Source organism: Durio zibethinus, chromosome 1 (genome assembly GCF_047325235.1).
Source record: "Durio zibethinus cultivar Kanyao isolate XHJ-2024 chromosome 1, ASM4732523v1, whole genome shotgun sequence".
Lineage (NCBI taxonomy): Eukaryota > Viridiplantae > Streptophyta > Magnoliopsida > Malvales > Malvaceae > Durio > Durio zibethinus.
This window is the reverse complement of record NC_143162.1, coordinates 7,476,230-7,493,731: the sequence shown is the minus strand read 5'-3', so window position 1 is coordinate 7,493,731 and position 17,502 is coordinate 7,476,230. Positions and strand designations below refer to the sequence as shown.

Below are 17,502 nucleotides of genomic sequence, written 5' to 3'. Positions count from 1 at the left end.
GCCACATTAGGATCTATCTCTGTAAGAAATCTTTCCAACTTGATTGAACGAAAAAAATAATTGACCAAAAACTTGAGACAGATGAAAATCGACCTAAACCAGTAGAAGACCTCATGTTTATACTATTTTGGGAAAGCACCCTAAAAAAATGCATGCAAATTAGGACTAAGCTTGAACATAAAGAATAATTAATCTAACTTTTTAAAAATAATCCTGACCTATTTGATTGGACACCATCTGACATGCCAAGAATTGACCCTGAAGTGATGGTCCATATAAATTGCATACCAACCTATACATGAAACTAGTTCGGTAAAAGAAAAGGATTTACATCCTAGAAAGGAAAAATATTGAAGAAGAAATCGATAAACTATTTTAGGCAAACTTTATTAGGAAGGCCTATTACCCTTAATAGATAGTTAACATGATCATAGTTTTGAAGCACAACGAAAAATAAAGAATGTGTGTTGATTTTACTGACCTTAACAAAACCTATCCAAAAGATAGTTTTTCTTTCCCCGGCATAGATCGACTAGTGGATGATAATGCCAAACACAACTTTTTTACCTTTATGGATGCCTATTTGAGTTATAACTAGACCAAAATATTGAAAGAATATAAAAAAAAATGTCTTTCATCACTAAGAAATGCCTCTATTGCTACAAGGTCATGCCATTTGGCCTTAAAAACGTAAGGGCAACTTACCAAAGTTGGTAACTAAGGTCTTCAAAAATCAAATCAATCGAAGTATAGAGGTATATGTAGACAACATGATAATGAAGAACAAAAGTCTGGTTGAGCACTTGAAAAACCTATAAGAGATTTTTAATACCTTGAGAAATATAACATAAGACTTAATTCGAGCAAATGCACCTTCAGAGTCAATAAAAAAGGGATAGAGGCAAACCCAGAGAAGGTCTAGGCTATCTTAGATATGAAGGCACCGACCTCAATAAGAGGTATAAAGGTTAACAGGAAAAGTAGCTGCTCTGAGCAGGTTCATGTTCAAGTTAGTAGAACGATGCTTGCCATTTTTTAAGATCTTCAAGAACATTTTCAAATTCAGATTGAACCCTAAGTGTAAGAAAATATATGATGAGCTTAAAGAATTTCTCTCTTTCCTACCCATTCTTTTCAAGTTAAGACTTGACAGGACATTGTATTTGTATTTGGTTACCACTAACCAGGACATCAGTTTGGTTTTAATCTAAGAAGAAGAGAGAAGGTAGAGACCAGTATATTTTATTAGTAAAATACTAATAGGGTTAGAAATAAACTATGCCATGATAGAAAAACTAACTTACACGATAGTTACATCAACCAGAAAGCTCAAACCATACTTTCAAGCTTAACAATTCATGTATTAACTGGCCAACTACTTAAGCAAGTCTTGCAAAAACCAGAATTGTTAGATAGATTAATCAAATACGTAGTAAAATTCAATGAATTCAACTTGCATATGCTCCCTAAGTCAGCCCTAAAATCCTAAATCCTAAAAGATTTCATTGTAGAGTGCATGTCAGCTTAGGCTGACGAACAGCCTGAAAAGAGTGAAAAAGTCAAAAAAGAAAAAATATAGAAGCTTTCATTGATAGATTAGCCACTAGCCATAGTAGTGGGGTAGGCTTTATTTTGATCAACACAAAAGGCTTGCAATACCCAATACACCCTCAGATTTGGATTTAAAGCATCCAATAATAAGGACGAATATGAGGCATTAATAGCTAGCTTAAGATTGGCAACCAAGCTAAATATTAAATATATTATCATGTACAGTGATTCGTAGTTAATGGTCAGCCAAAAAAATGGTGAACTCAGAGCCAAAGAAAAAATGATAAGGAGATACTTAGATAAAGCACTGGCCTTTATCGTCACATTTTCCAATGCCGAGGTTAGAAAAATACCAAGGTTAAAAAATATGTTAGCAGACTTCCTGTCTAAGCTAGCCTCATGGATCATAACAGAAAATCCAGGCCAAGTCTTGGTAGAAGAACTCACACAGAAGAGCATTGAAGAAAAACTGGTTGGACAGATTGAAAAAAAAAATCATGGATGATCCCAATTAAGGCTTACCTAACCACGGGGGAACTATATACAAAAAAATTTTAAACTAAAGCATTGATGAGGAAAGCTTCTTAATATGCCTAATTATTGGGAAGCTATACAAGAGATCTTTTAACCTACCTTAATTGAGGTACATAAATGATAAATAGACAAATTACGTTTTTAGGGAAATATACAAAAGGATATGTAGAAATCACATTGGACTTTGATCACTTTCCTAGAAGATACTCAGACAGGGCTACTTTTTGTTAACAATCTTAAAAGACATTATCAACGTAGTGAAGAGATGTGATAAGTGTTAAAGATTCACCCATATTTAACACCTTTCATCAATCAAGCTATCCCTATTATAAACCTTTAGCCCTTCATGTAATAGAGAATGGATGTCCTTGGACCCTTCACCATGGCCACAAGGCAAAGAAGATTCATTCTAGTAATGATTAACTATTTCACAAAATGGCTCAAGGCTAAGGCTTTAGCTACTACAATGGAAGCTTAGGTTGAGAAATTTGTATAGAAAGACATAGTTTGCCAATTCGATTTACCTTAGTTTATCATAACAAACAACAACAAATAATTTAACAATTCAAAGTTCAAAGTCTGGTACTCTAACCTTTACATCGACCTGGGATTTATATATATCAACCATCCTCAATCTAATGGACAGGTCGAAACAACCAACAAAATAATATTGGAAGCCCTAAAAAAAAGGTTAGATGAGGCTAAGGGCAAGTAGGCTGACAGGCTCCTTAGAAACTTGTGGGCCTTAAGGATGACCATAAAAATCTCTATAAGAAATACTTATTTTCACTTGGTATTTAGGATAAAGGTTATAGTGAGTGTTGATATTAGTCTCCCAAGCTTAAGGGTCGAACTTGGTTTGGTAGAGAGAAATGAAGAGGCCTTTAAGGTCGACCTAGATCTGATAGAAGAGCAGAGAGATATAGCTCTAACAAGAATAGTAACCTACCAGTAAATAGTGTCCAACTGCTACAATAAGAGAGTTTGACATAAGATCATAAACAATGGCAACCTAGCATTTAAAAAGGTAAAATTTCATGTGTGGACGACTAAGATGGCAAGCTAGCCTCCACCTGGAAGGGATAATACATAGTTAAAGAGGTCATCCATAATGCAACCTACAAATTACAAGACATAAACAGCAGTTCCATCTCAAGGATGTGGAATATAGATAATTTGAAAGTTTACTACCAGTAGCTCGGATAGAATCAAGCTTACACTTGTAACTCAAAAATTAAATAAAATTATTCAAATTAAGAATTATTGCGAGTTCAGAACTTAAACTTTGACTAACCAAACCAACAAAGCCCTACCTGAGACTTAAATTCATATTTTTAAGTTAATTAAAGATATTCTTAAATAATCGATTAAATTTCATTAAGCCCACTTACTCCGAGCTAAGACTTAAGATTATTTGATTTATCAAAAGATTGGTTTATTAAATCATTCTTAATTGTCTGACTTGATTTGTTCGAACTTGAGCTTCATGATTATTTGGTGAATTAATTAACTTATCCTAGCTCAAACTTTAAAGCATTAATGAGATTAAAGGAGGAACAACTTGAGAAAGTCGAGTTGAGACTTGAACAAAAATTTTAATTTTCATTACATTGATATAATCATCTTCAAATGAGTATAAAAAATAGCTAACAAAAGTTTAGTAAAGTGATTTCATTGAGGTTACCACTAAAACCTAACGTCACACTAGAACAAAAAGTTACAAAAATAAACAAAAAGAAAAAAAAACATTTTAGGCATACCCAAGTTAGCAATAGCAGAAGTACCTTGCTCTTATTCGACCTCAAGTGCAAGGGCAACCTCGAGCTCAACATCCATGATTGCGTCCTCGTCCTCTTAGCCTATGTTTGGATTGAAGTAAAGGGAGAGAAAGGAAAAAAATGGAAAGGAAATAGAAGAAAATGGGGAATCTTTTCCTTTGTTTGTATATGACATAAATAAAAATAAAGAAAATGAAGGTATGCTTAGCTCCTTTTGGTTTCCTTTAACTTTTTTAATTTTTTAATTACCCCAAATTGGGGGAAAATGAAGGAAAAAGGAAAATAATAAAATTTTTAAATATAAAATGACTATATATCCTTATAAATTTTTCTAAATTAAAAGTGTATGATTTTGAACTCCAAAATTAGATTGAGAATACAAAACATCATTTACCAAAAAATTTATTCTCTAATTTATTCTCTTACTTTTATGAATTCCATAAATTTTATTAATGACTATTTTTATGAAGAAATAAAAAAAAAATTGAAAACATGGAATATGTTAACATAAACATGTAAATGTTATAGTAAAAACAAAGACTATCAAATGTTATAATGGAAAAAAATAATACAACAAATCATTTCTTTCCCTTTCCATTATTTAACCAAACAATGGTTGTTAGGATTCCTTTACTTTCTTTTTCTTTATTAATTTTAGCTATCCAAACAAAGGATACATATATCATTTCCTTTCCTTTAAAAAATCTTCCATTCATTTACTTTACTTTCATTTCCTTTCTTTTACTAATGTTTATCCTAACATAGCATTTGTCTTTCCTCTTAGACTAAGGTGAAGACCTTGACCTAATGTTATTCAAGTTGATGTCCAAAAGGTCGAGGTTGAAGTCGATGTACTTGAAGAATCCTTCATCTTTTGCAAGCTCGAACGCACAGAGGATGTTCATCTTTGAGAATTCAACGTGGAGCTAAGTGAATTCTTCACCGGCCTTGAATTCTCAAATGACCTCATCCCTACACGCCTCATTGGCTTTTTGCTTAATTTTTTTTTCTCTTTCACTTCAACCTCTAGTTGAGACCTCAACTTAGAAATCTCAACATGAGCTACGTTAAGCTTCAGCTCAACTTGATTCCTCATCGATTCAGCTAAGTCTATCTTTATCTGCATGCTCTCTAGCTTAGTTATTAGCTTATCCATTTTCTTCTTATATTCAGCCTCTTTCTTGTGGAATATGCTAAGATTGGACCGTAAACTGACCAGGGACTCAATACTTTTTTTATTCTCTTTACCCGAGATGTTCAGGTCATTTTTAGATTTGAACATGTAAGCCATTGCCATATAGGCATGGTGTAAGGCCTAGCTGGCATAGATAGAGGGTTGAGATGGAAGCTTCTAGTAGATTGTAAAGTAAAAACATAGCTTAAACTTAGAAAAAAAATAAAACTAATAATTGTAACATGAAAAACAAGCTGAAATTATACATATTGCTCAGAAGTACCATGACCTTACAGAACTTTCAGGCCACATTAGCTTTCTCCAATGGGGTATTATTGAGAGTGTACTCCAGACTCATGAAAAAAATTTTTAGCTCGGTCTTAAAACTTGAGCCTTAGGATTTTTCAAATAAAAGAAGGCCTCGATCTTCTACTTCTTGGTTGAAAGGAAAGCTACTACAATAACCTCCTTATGTGTTATCATCTTTTGCTTACCTTGTGCAACGATAGTAGCCTGAGCTGATGAGATTGGCTGTTTATTGGGATAGGAGTTTATTGGCTTATGCCCCCTCGAAATAGGGCACCAAGCTGAATCAGTTATTTCTTATTGCCCTTCTTAGTCCTCGACTCATGTATGTATATATATATATATATATGAAAGTTGAAATCCTTAGACAATTAAAAAGTCATATCTACAAAGATTAGTAGAGTGTTAGAAAAAATCAATAAAATTAAAGACCCTATAAGGCTACCTTACACTTACCCCAATACTTAGACTTGCTTACCACCTTAGAGGAAGTTAACTTATATGCATATATGACCAATTCCCTTATCCGAGTATAGTCTATTATTTTATACCAATCAATGAGGTCAAATGTGGAGAGAGTAATAGGCATGTCAATCAAATTATTGGGCTCATTCATAATTTCCCACACCTCTAACTCACTGTCTTTATTATTCTTCTCCTTTTCGATACAAAGAAAGAATAGCTTGTAGTTTTTTATTGAGTTTGGGCAATCTGTGAATAATTTTTTATTGTAATGAACTATTAAATAGAATCACTTTTTATCACTAGAGTGCTTTTTAACAGAGAAAAACTCCTTGAATAGAGGGAGGGTAAGAAGAATACCTAAGTATTAACAAAAATTATGAATGTTTTTATGTACTGAAATGAATTAAGGGTGAGCGAGGTAAGTGTTAAATTATATGAAAAAAAATAACAAAACATGAAGAAGGAACCTCAAATCGACCACTATTGAGTCCCAATATACCCAAAGCTGATCAAGTTCTAACTTATCAATGAACCGATCTAAGGTGCTTGGCATTAATATGCTATACCCCTTCTTTGAAAAATGAAAGTTCATTCCTAGAGAAAAGATGTGATAGTAGGGCTAATCCTGCCTTTTAAATTCTTTATCACGTTATTGGAAATAACTTTTAAGGATCACGGAGTATAGATAAAGACCTTAGCCAGCTTATCTTATTTCATGAAAGACTCTCCCTCACCTTTATCTTTCTCAACTGGGTTATCCTCCTCCGCTTGCTTCTCCTCAAAAGCCCTTTCGTTGTTAGAGTCTTAACTTTCAAAAGACTCAAACTCCTTACCAAGAGAAGGGTTATGAGTTGAAACAATGGTGGAAAACACCACAATATCAAAAAAAAAAAAAAAAGATGAAGGAACTTCTCAAAAGAATAAGAAGAGAAAATGTCACCTGAAGTTGGCTGAAAAAAAAAGATAAGAAAAAACAAAAGCATTAATGATAGGCTGAGGAACAGAGGAGGCAGAAGGATGATAAGGTTGAACCCTAAAAAAAGAATAGCCAAAGAAGAAGGTAGGTTGGTCGAAAAAGTCAATTTAACTTGAGTGATTAAAAACAAATAAGGATTTTCCAATTCAAAATCAATTTAAGCACACAACTCATCCACGTTTAAGACCCGTTCTCTTCGAGCCCAAGTATTGTCTTAAACCCTTTACTAATTTTCCTCGGACATTGAGTTCAGTCAGTAGGCCATTTTGCAGTAGTCTTAACTAGCAATGATCAGTTAGGACTAGGTCATCATTATCGTGCTTGAACTGACCCTTTTGGGCTCTACCTTATAACTACCTTCACCCCCAAAACTAGCGCTATTTGACATGATAAAAGAATATATATCAAAATGAGAGAGGAGAGTGAAAAAAAAGAAAGACTTTAAGATCAAAAAGAACTTGAAAGCTTTTAGGTCAAAAGATTCAAGTTGGATCGAGAGCAAAAAAGCAGAAAGGTAAAAAATGAAAGCCTTCACCCTTTATATGGCCATATATAAAATTAGATGAATAGCCTATATCATGTCATGTGTCAAAATATGGCTGGAAAGTGTCTTTTCACTTTCTTCGCTTTGAATTTTTCCTCCCAAAAACTCTCCTCATTAAAAGTGACCTTACCCATTTAAACTGACCAGACCAGACAAAAAGTCCAGGTTGAACTGGTTAGGTGAACCAACTTCCAAATCAGCCCTAAGGTAAACAAAGACCAAATTTTAGAAAATGCTAAGTTTCACCTCGAGCAGCTAAGCCTTGCCAACTTATCCAAACTCTTTCATCTTCCCCTTTGGCCACCCAAGGTAGAGTCACTTCAGCAATGCCTAAGCAGATCATATACCTAACCTAAAGCACAAGCACAAGATCAAACTGATGCTAGGTCAGCATAGGCTAGAACCATATTAATTGAGCTAAAGAACAAATGTGGGCCTTTAACGCTTACCCATCAACCTCATAGATATTCGACCTTGGCGATAAGAGGTCAAATCCTAGACAATCCTTCAAAGCCCACATTCATAGAAATTAAGTCCATAAACATATACAATAATAAGTTAATCACACACCAAACAATTTGATACTCAGATTGTTCGGCAAGAAGACAGAATATTAGGGGCATTTAGTAGTCAAAAGGGTATTGTAATCTTTTCCCCTTATTAAAGGCTGCCAACAGACAACCAGGGGTACCTTGGACATCGGGGTTAACCTAACTTGTTAGATCAACCTAACATATTCAATGCTACATTAGCTTGGCCACATCACTATTGTCCCCCTCAGGTCCCTCGTCTCTTACTTATAAATATGGACATTTAGGTACTATCATTCCATTTCATCTTATTTTAAAATCTTTTTTTCTCTTATTCCAACCTCCTTTATATGAATTTTTGATTTACACATTGGAGTGTAAACATAGGGAAAACTTCTTGCCTTTGCTTTTAATCGTTCTCTTCCTTTTCTTATCTTTCCAAAAGTACCCTCAAGTCAGAGCTTTACACAAACACAAGGCATGGGCCTATCCGAAATCACTTAACATAAATCTTAATCCTTCTAAGTAGAAAGAAGAAAGAAGCAATTTGAATATTATAATATATATACATATATACATACATACATACATATATATATATATATAATGGTGAGAGTGAAAAGACCTTCAGCTGCAGCAGCGGAGAGAGGATCCTTTCTAACAAAATCATCCAACTCAAATTTAAAAAGAACCATACGAGACTTTCAAGGGGTCTGATATCTTTTCATGCCAAGAGGCAAATTCTTCTTTGGTTTCCAAAACAAAACTTTTTCTTTTCTACGACCATTTTGGTTCGTTAGTTCTTTACAGAAAAGAAAGGATGTCATCCAGTCCACTATAGAAACGATGTTGGACCTGTTAAAAATCTGGAAATTCCTTGTTTCACCAACGATCACAATCAAACCCATTGATCTATTCTTTCTCTTATTAAAAACAATTCTATCTATTTTTGCAGTTGCTTCAATCTCTGTGTGTGTCTACTTTGCTTTCTCTAGTCAACCCCAGTGGCTTTCTTCTCCCAAACTCCGTACTTTCGTTCACCAAAGGTTCACTACCAAGAATATTTCCAGTCAGGCTTATGAAAGGACCAATTTGTCCCACATCCATTTTGCCGTTGGTGGCTCAGCCAAGACCTGGAACGAACGTCGTCTGTGAACTGGGGTGTAGACCTAACGTTTGTCCGGATGAGAAGCCTCCGAATGATGAAAAGTTGACACCAAAATCCCCTCCGTACAAATTATCTCAGGATACTTCCAGGTTCAAGTACACAAGCTGGTGCGGTTCACGCTGAGCTGTTTGGATGACCCGTATAGTAAAGTAAAGCTTCGGGCTTGGATTGGATAACGTGAGATGGTTCGTAATGGGAGATGATGACAAAGTATTTTTCCTGGAAAATTTGGTCACTGTTTTAGATAAATATGATCATAATTAATCAAATGTTTTACATTGATGGAAATTCGGAGAGAGTTGAGCAAGATGTGAGACACTCTAATAACATGGCTTACGGGGCGCTGGATTTACCATAAACTACCCTTTAGCAGCTGAGCTTGTTAAGGTCTTAGATGGCTGCATTGATCGATTCGCGTCGTTCTATGCGTCAGATCAAAACGTTCGAAGTTGCATAAGCGAGATTGGTATTCCGGACACTAAAGAGCTTGGTTTCCATCAGGTTAACGGTATCGTCTTTAATGTTGTCATGAAATTATTTGGAAACAGAGTATTAAACTTGGGTAATTACAGTTTGATATTCAAGGGAAACCTTATGATTTACTGGTAGCACATCCTCTAGCGCCATTGGTGTCACTTCACCATCTAGACTACGTTCAACCCATTTTCCAGGGATAACTCAGATTGATTCACTCAAGAAGCAAATTAGTGCTTATCACAAGGATCCAAGTCGGGCCCTACAGCATAGTTTCTGTTATGATTTGAAGCGTAAATGGTCTGTTACAGTGTCTTGGGGCTACATTTTGCAGTTGTATCCAGCTCTAGCTACGGCGAAGTTGAAACAGCTTTTTTAACGTTTCAGTTCTCATTTGGATTCAACCATACTTACGGTGCCGTGCAATTGAATCACACCATCAGTTTAATCCAAATACTAACTCCGATTAAATCTATTTAACATAAATTTTTTATCAAAATTTTTTTTATCACAACTACAGTATTCTTCTTTTCAATTGCAATTGCAATAATTTTATTACTGCTTTCAATTTCACCGTAATTAATCTCACCATTCATCAAAATAGAGCCTCAATCATGAAGAACTTGGAACAATGGACCTTTTACGTTCAACACCCGACCCGTTGGCAAAAACCCATGTGAAAAACCCGTTATATATTTCTTGAATCTTGCTGAGTTAATGGGGATAGGACCCTGACCATTTACACAAGGCATTTTGAAGAGTCAGCAAAAGAATGTGACAGGCCGGACTATGTCGCTGCTCTGGCCGTCAAATTCTTCCATGGCTCCAGCTCCAGGTTGGACCCTGCCATTTGGAGGATGGTGAGCAACTCCCTCTCTTTTCCTCTCTTTCTGTCAATTTTTAGTTGGCTAGAACTTTTTGTGTATTAATTTTGTGTGATTGTTGGGTTCACATTGAATTGATCACCAGGGCTAACTTGTTAGATGAGTTAGAACCTTTGTTGGTTGACCTCGATCGAAACATTTGGCCTGAAAAGGCTAACCAGTTGGTTCCACACAATCGTCCATTACTGTCAAAATCAAATCTTAACTCGTAGGTTGGTCAAACTTTGTCACAATCTGGTTGGCCAACAATCTAACGTGCTTAGGGGAATTTGACAAATTGATCATTAGCTAAATGACTTCAATCCAATTTGATGACCACATTGATAGAAGGGTTTAGACATTACCTGTTAAACGAACAGAGCATTAAGGAAACATGAGCTCAATTTTCTGTAATACTTGCTGTCATTCAATTTTTGCGCAATCCGTCCAACCATAAGCAAGATAGAGCTTAGCTTGAATTCAGTCTCTGCTGTATCTGAATCGTGCTTAAAATTTGATGAGTGCCTGACACGTTTGGTAAAAAAGTATTGTATGAACAGGCACTACGTAGGCAGAGATGGATTGAATTACCTGGTCCAGGTCAAGATTAGAGGCTGCAATCGGTTTGTTTGAGAATGTGACTCCTCCGTGGAATGTGCCAACATTCACACAGCCGCAAAGGGTCTGCTTTAGGAGAAAAGCCAATTCCCATGGCAAAAGCTCCCTTGTAAATAAAGCTCTTCCTACACTTGGATCTTCCTGCATTCCCCGACCCATATTTTTACTTTTGCCCTTATTTCGATTTGACCAGCTCTCTCTTTATCCTTGAGTTGGCATTTGGCAATTTGAGTAGTTAGCTTAATTTTAATTTTTAGAGGCTGCAATCGGTTTGTTTGAGAATGTGACTCCTCCGTGGAATGTGCCAACATTCACACAGCCGCAAAGGGTCTGCTTTAGGAGAAAATCCAATTCCCATGGCAAAAGCTCCCTTGTAAATAAAGCTCTTCCTACACTTGGATCTTCCTGCATTCCCCGACCCATATTTTTACTTTTGCCCTTATTTCGATTTGACCAGCTCTCTCTTTATCTTTGAGTTGGCATTTGGCAATTTGAGTAGTTAGCTTAATTTTAATTTTTACTTACAAACTTGAGGAAACGACCTGAAATTTTCTTCTTTTTTTTTTTTTATGTCTATTACATAAACAAACGATGATGCAATAATATTCTTAAATTACAAAAATAAACCAGAATTTTCTAATAGAGCTTTCTGATAGTCGGAAGTTTGATATGGTTAAAGGATCAATTAAGTTAGGCTTTAGCCACTTCTTTTGCATGTTGTTACTGTCTTTTCTGGGTGTTGCAAGCTTCCTCCTTGTTGAAGTTAGGCTGTCTTTTTGTTGAACTAGACTTAGATAGATCTCTTTGTTTTCTTATTTCTCATATGTAGCTGTTTTGTCTGTTGTCCTTGTCTTTCTGGTTCATGAAATTTCCAATGATCCCAAGTCCCAAAAGACTGAATTTATGCCTAAATTAATATTATTCATAACACTTAAAGGTTCAACCACATTACGGTGAAGCTTAATGTTCATCTAACTCTACAAACTCTTGTTGCTTGATTTCCAATAGGCAACTTGATTTATATTGAAAATATCATTTATAATAATTACATTATAATTAATTTATTAAAATTTAAAATTATATAAAATTTACTAAAATATTATATGAAATCCATTATATTTATATATACCCAACTCAATAAGTAAAAAACTACATTTATTTTTTTTTTAAAGCAATGCATTTGTTACAATTTTTTTTAAAGAAATATCACTTTTTTTCATAGAAAGACAAAATTCTTACAAAAAGAAAAAAGGGATGACAGGATTAAAATCCATGGTCACATACTTTTCACATAGTCTTTTAGCCATTAGGCCAAGAAGTAGAAGGCAAAGAAATATTATTTTAACAACTATCATCACTTTAACAACTGTAAATACACATTATTTTAAAATTCTTGAAATGAATTAAGTTGTTTTATTTTTATTTTTACTATAAACAACTATCACCTACTTTTTCTTTTCTTTATTTTTTTGGATTACAAATTATATATTATTATGATTGATGTTAGTGTATGCATGTGTCTGAGTTAGAATATTATGAGAATATTCCTTGCGACAGTTTATGAGGGATTAATTAGGAGCATTAATGTGTAATTTGTAATTGATTCTCTTTCATTATTATTGTCTATATAATGAAAGGCTAATCAAAGGGATTAGCAAGTTGTTCTCTAAAGTTTTAATTTTAACATGGTATCAGAGTCAACAATGCAACTTTAGTCACTTCTACCCCTTTTCTCTCTCTTTCTTTCCCCAAACCCATTTGTTATAGCCCTTTCGTTGTCACCTAAACTATCTCTACTACAGACTTTGATCTCACAGCCCTAAAGCTACATACTTAAAACTTTTTCTTTCTCTTCAATAGTCCCTCATTAGTTAAAAAAAGGCCACCCCCTTATTTTCAAAGGCAACAAAAAGAAGGGTTTGCAACCTCTTTATAAATGATAAATTAAGGGAAACAAGTTTTTCTCAATGTAAAGCGCGAGTATAGAACTAAGGATAGAGTTCCTAGTTGTTGATTTAGGATTGTGTTACTTGATTGAAGGATTACCAGTTGTGTTTTGGAGGAAAAAGGTTCTATAACCATGGACAAGGAAAAGGCAACCGCATAAAAAATGATAACTCAAGAGATTATCACGGGGTTCACAATTGTCAGATGAGAAACTTGATGGCTTCAACTACTTGTCATGGAGCAAGACTGTGTTGGTGACCTTGTGAGGTTTTAGAAAGCTCAATTTCTGACAAATGAGCTGCCAACAAATGAAAGCTCATACTATACAGTGTGGTAGTAGGAGGACAATCGAGTTGGACAATTGTTCAACTCAATGGAATGATGAGTCAAGGTGATGTTCAATCAATACGTCACAAGTAAGGAACTTTATGATGCTTTAAAAATTGTTTATGCAAATTTTAAGAATTGGCAAAAGATCTCAGACGTTATTAGAACATAGACTAAAATGAAGCAATCTAATAGGAGCTTAAGGGAATATTTTGCTATGTTTAATGAGGTATATGGTGAGTTCAATGAATTCATGTCCTTGTTTATTGATCTGAAGACAAATTAGGAGCAATAAAAGGCTCTAGCTATAGTGTTTTTCTTAGCAAGTTTGAAAAATGAGTACGCAATGCTAGTACTAAGATGTTAACAGGCAACAATCCACTTTTCTTTACTAGATGCATATAAGTGCTTAAATAAGGTCACTTAACATGATCTTCTATAAGAAGGTAAGGCAATATTTATGGACCTATAGCATAAAAGGTAAGCATTACATGGAAGATATGGTGGATAAGGTAGAAAACATTTAAATAATAGAGGAGACCTACGATCCTATTATCATTGTGGACAATAAGGACACTACAAAATGTTTGTCCACATCTTCAAGGTAATATTAGCCCACTAATGGTACATGTGATTGATACTGTATTTCAGCCCCAACAACAAAAGGATAAGGGAGTTCAGTTATCCCAAGATGAGTATTATAAGCTTAGTCAGATGCTTTAGAATCAGACTTCGATCTCCTCTTCGATGGTAACTTTTATATAAGGTAAATCTGCTGCATGCTTAGTTACCCTCTTCAGGACTTAGGTGATTAATTCAAAAGTTTCAGATTACATGATGGGTACTACAGGTACTTTTTATTCATATACTCCCATGATGGGGAAAACGTCTATTTTGGTTGTTAATGGAAACTCTATAGATATTGTAGGAAATGGCAAAGCTCAACTTATATCTATGTTACCTTTACATTCTGTGCTACATATCCATTCTTTTTCGTTTAACTTACTTTTAGTTAGTCAGATTACAAGAAATTTGAATTGTAATGTCTCTTTTTTTCCTGCTTATTATGTTTTTCAAGATCTATTGCAAACTATTAGCAAAGGAAAGATCACAAGAAGTCTTTATGTGCTTGATGATATACAGAAGATACAATATGGATTAATAACATACTCAAAAAAATTGTCATCAACTTATAAGCCTCATTATTGTTTTGGTCATCCATCTATGTTAACTTTACGAGTTATGTCCTCATTTACCATCTTTTAGTTTTAATTGTGAATCATACAAGTTTGTTAAACTGCACAAAGTGTCTTATTGACCTTGATTTAATAAAAAAAAAGTTTCATTTTGCTATGATTCATTCTAATGTATCGAGGCCTTGTTTTATTATTTCAAAATATATTTATAGATACTTTGTTATATTTGTTAATGATTATTCACGAGTTTGTTGGTTGTATTTGTTACAGAGCCGCTCCGAATTATTCTATCTCCACTACTTTTCATGCAAAAATAAAGAATCAATTTGGTAAGTCTATCAAAATTTTACAGAGTGATAATAAGGGAGAATATTTTTTATAAAGTTTGTTCAATTCTTAAATGTAAAAGGTATTGTTCATCAGTCTTCGTATACAGATACCCCACAGCAAAATGGGGTAGCTAAAAGGAAAAATCATCATTTATTGGAAGTGGCTAGAGCTCTTTTGTTTTAAATGAAGGTCTCTAAGGTGTTTTAGAGTGAAACTGTCCTCATAGCATGCCACCTTATAAATCATTTGCCGTCTTCGATTCTTGAAAAAAAAGTTCCTCTTTAAGTATTATGTCTTGATCGTCACTTATTTTAAATCTCCCTTAAGGTATTTGGGGTGCGCATGTTTTGTTTGTGACACTCGTCCAAGTCGCACTAAATTAGACCTACGTTCTTTTAAGTGTATCTTTCTAAGTTATTCACATATCCAGAAAGGGTATCGATGCTACTCTCCAGACTTAGGTCACTTTATTATTTCAACTGATTTCATGTTTCATTAATCGGTTCCTTTCCTTCAGTACTGTAGTTTTATCCATCATTTATCACATCAAAAAAAAATTTCTCATCTATTTGATATATAGTTTACTGATCAATGCATTGCCTTTTGAGGCATGCCTAGAAACTCAATTTGATCATATGTAAACTAGAAAAACCTACGTAGATCCTTCTACATAAACTTTTCCTATTGAAATGGTTTCTCTGTTAATGGATCCACCTTGAGACACTATGGCTGAAGATGTACGAATTGCTTTATGAAAGGTACATAAACTTGTAAAAATTGTCTTTTATACATTCCCTCGTATAAAAGACTTTCTACTCAACTTCAGATTTATATCGCCACAATTGATGCTATTATTGTGTTGTGTACTCCTCTTGATACTTTTACAGATTTATGATGGTGTAAGGCTATGGAGGATGAGATGATGGCCCTAGAGGCCAACCATATATAGGATTTGGTTTCCTTATTAGAAAGGAAACAAGCTATTGGGTGCAAGTAGGTTTACACTACAAAATTGAATCCTAATGTTTCATTGGCTAGATTAAAGGCAAGACTAATAGCAAAGGGATATGCGCAGACATATAGAGTAGATTATTTTGATACTCTTTCACCAGTGGCAAAGATGACATCTATTTGCTTATTTCTCAAATTTGCTACTACACATAAATGGATATAATATCAGTTGGATATAAAGAATGCTTTCCTACATGGTGACTTAACTGAGAAGGTATATATAGAGCAACCACTTCAAGGGGAGTCTGGGAAAGTGTGCCGTTTGTGTAGGTCTCTGTATGGTCTGAAGCAATCTTTTGTATGTAGATAATAACATTATCACTGGCAGTGATACTGCAAGGATTGATAGACTTAAGATGTATCTTAAGTCCTAGTTTGAGACCAAGGATCTTTGTGTTGGTCAATTGAAATATGTTTTTAGTATTGAAGTAGCAAGGTGTAAAAAGAGAATTTGTGTATCTCAGAAGAAGTATGTGTTGGATTTTTTAAGAGATGCAGGCTTATTCTATGCCAAGCCAAATGACACACTGATGGATCCAGGCAAGTATCAAGCCTTTTCCAGAATATGGCACTTTACCTGTTGATCCCACACCTTATAAAAGATTAGTGGAAAAATTAAATTATTTGATCATGACGAAACCTGATATATCTTTTTAAGTGAATGTGGTTAGTCAATTCATAACAGCTCCGAGCAATACTCATTGAAGAGTAGCGATATGCATCCTTCGATATTTGTTGAAAAATCCTAAAAAGGGAATTCGAGTTCCAATGATGTGGGTATTCGAGCCTATGTAGGTACAGATTGGGCAGGCTCACCTATAAATAGGAAGTCAACATTTGGTTATGCTATCTTTCTTAGCGGTAATATGGTGTCTTGGAATAGCAAGAAACAGTAAGTACTTGCTAGGTCTAGCACAGAAGTAGAGTATAAAGCCATGGTTCTGGCCACAATAGAGGTATTATGAATGGCTCAATTCTTAGATAAAATTGAGCTTTTAGTTCAAACCCTTACAGAGTTATGGTATGATAATTAAACGCTGATTCATATTGCTTCCAATCTAATATTTCATGAAAGAACCAATCATATAAAAGTTGATTATCATTTCATTAGAGAAAAGTTGTAAAGTGGAACAATATTATTGAAGCATGTGCGCATAGGGGAACAACTAGTCGATATTCTTACGAAATCAGCTCCAAGAGTTTGAGTTGACTATATATGTAACAAGCTAACCATGATTGATATATATATGCTTTAGCTTGAAGAAAAGTATTAATGTATGTATATGTGTGAGTTAGAATATTATAAGAATATTTTATGGGAGACAGTTTAAGAGGGATTAATTGAGAGTATTAATGTATAATTTGTAATTTGTAATTGATTCTCTTTTCTTATTGTTGTCTATATAATAAAAGGTTAATCTAAGGGATTAATAAATTATTCTTTAAAGTCTTAATTTTAACAATTAATATATATATATGTAAATATATTCTTTTTTTTTTTTTTTAATTTTACGGGAGAGAAGAAATCTGATATATATTGTGAGTGGAGAGGAAAATCATTATAATTAAAGTGTTTGCTTTCAATCATGATTCGAGCATAATCTAATTAAGTAATTAAAAATTATATTGATTAAGGCTTCATCTATAAATGTTTTTAATTTTATATTAGTTATTAGTTTTAGTATCTTATTAAAATTTTATTTTTTTTCT

The 17,502-nt window shown here is 34.0% G+C and overlaps 1 pseudogene; it reads left to right on the top strand.

Moving 5' to 3' along the window:
* The first annotated feature begins 8,537 nt into the window (after positions 1-8,537).
* On the top strand, positions 8,538-11,663 carry LOC111311088 (uncharacterized; annotated as a pseudogene).
* Positions 11,664-17,502: the final 5,839 nt, after the last annotated feature.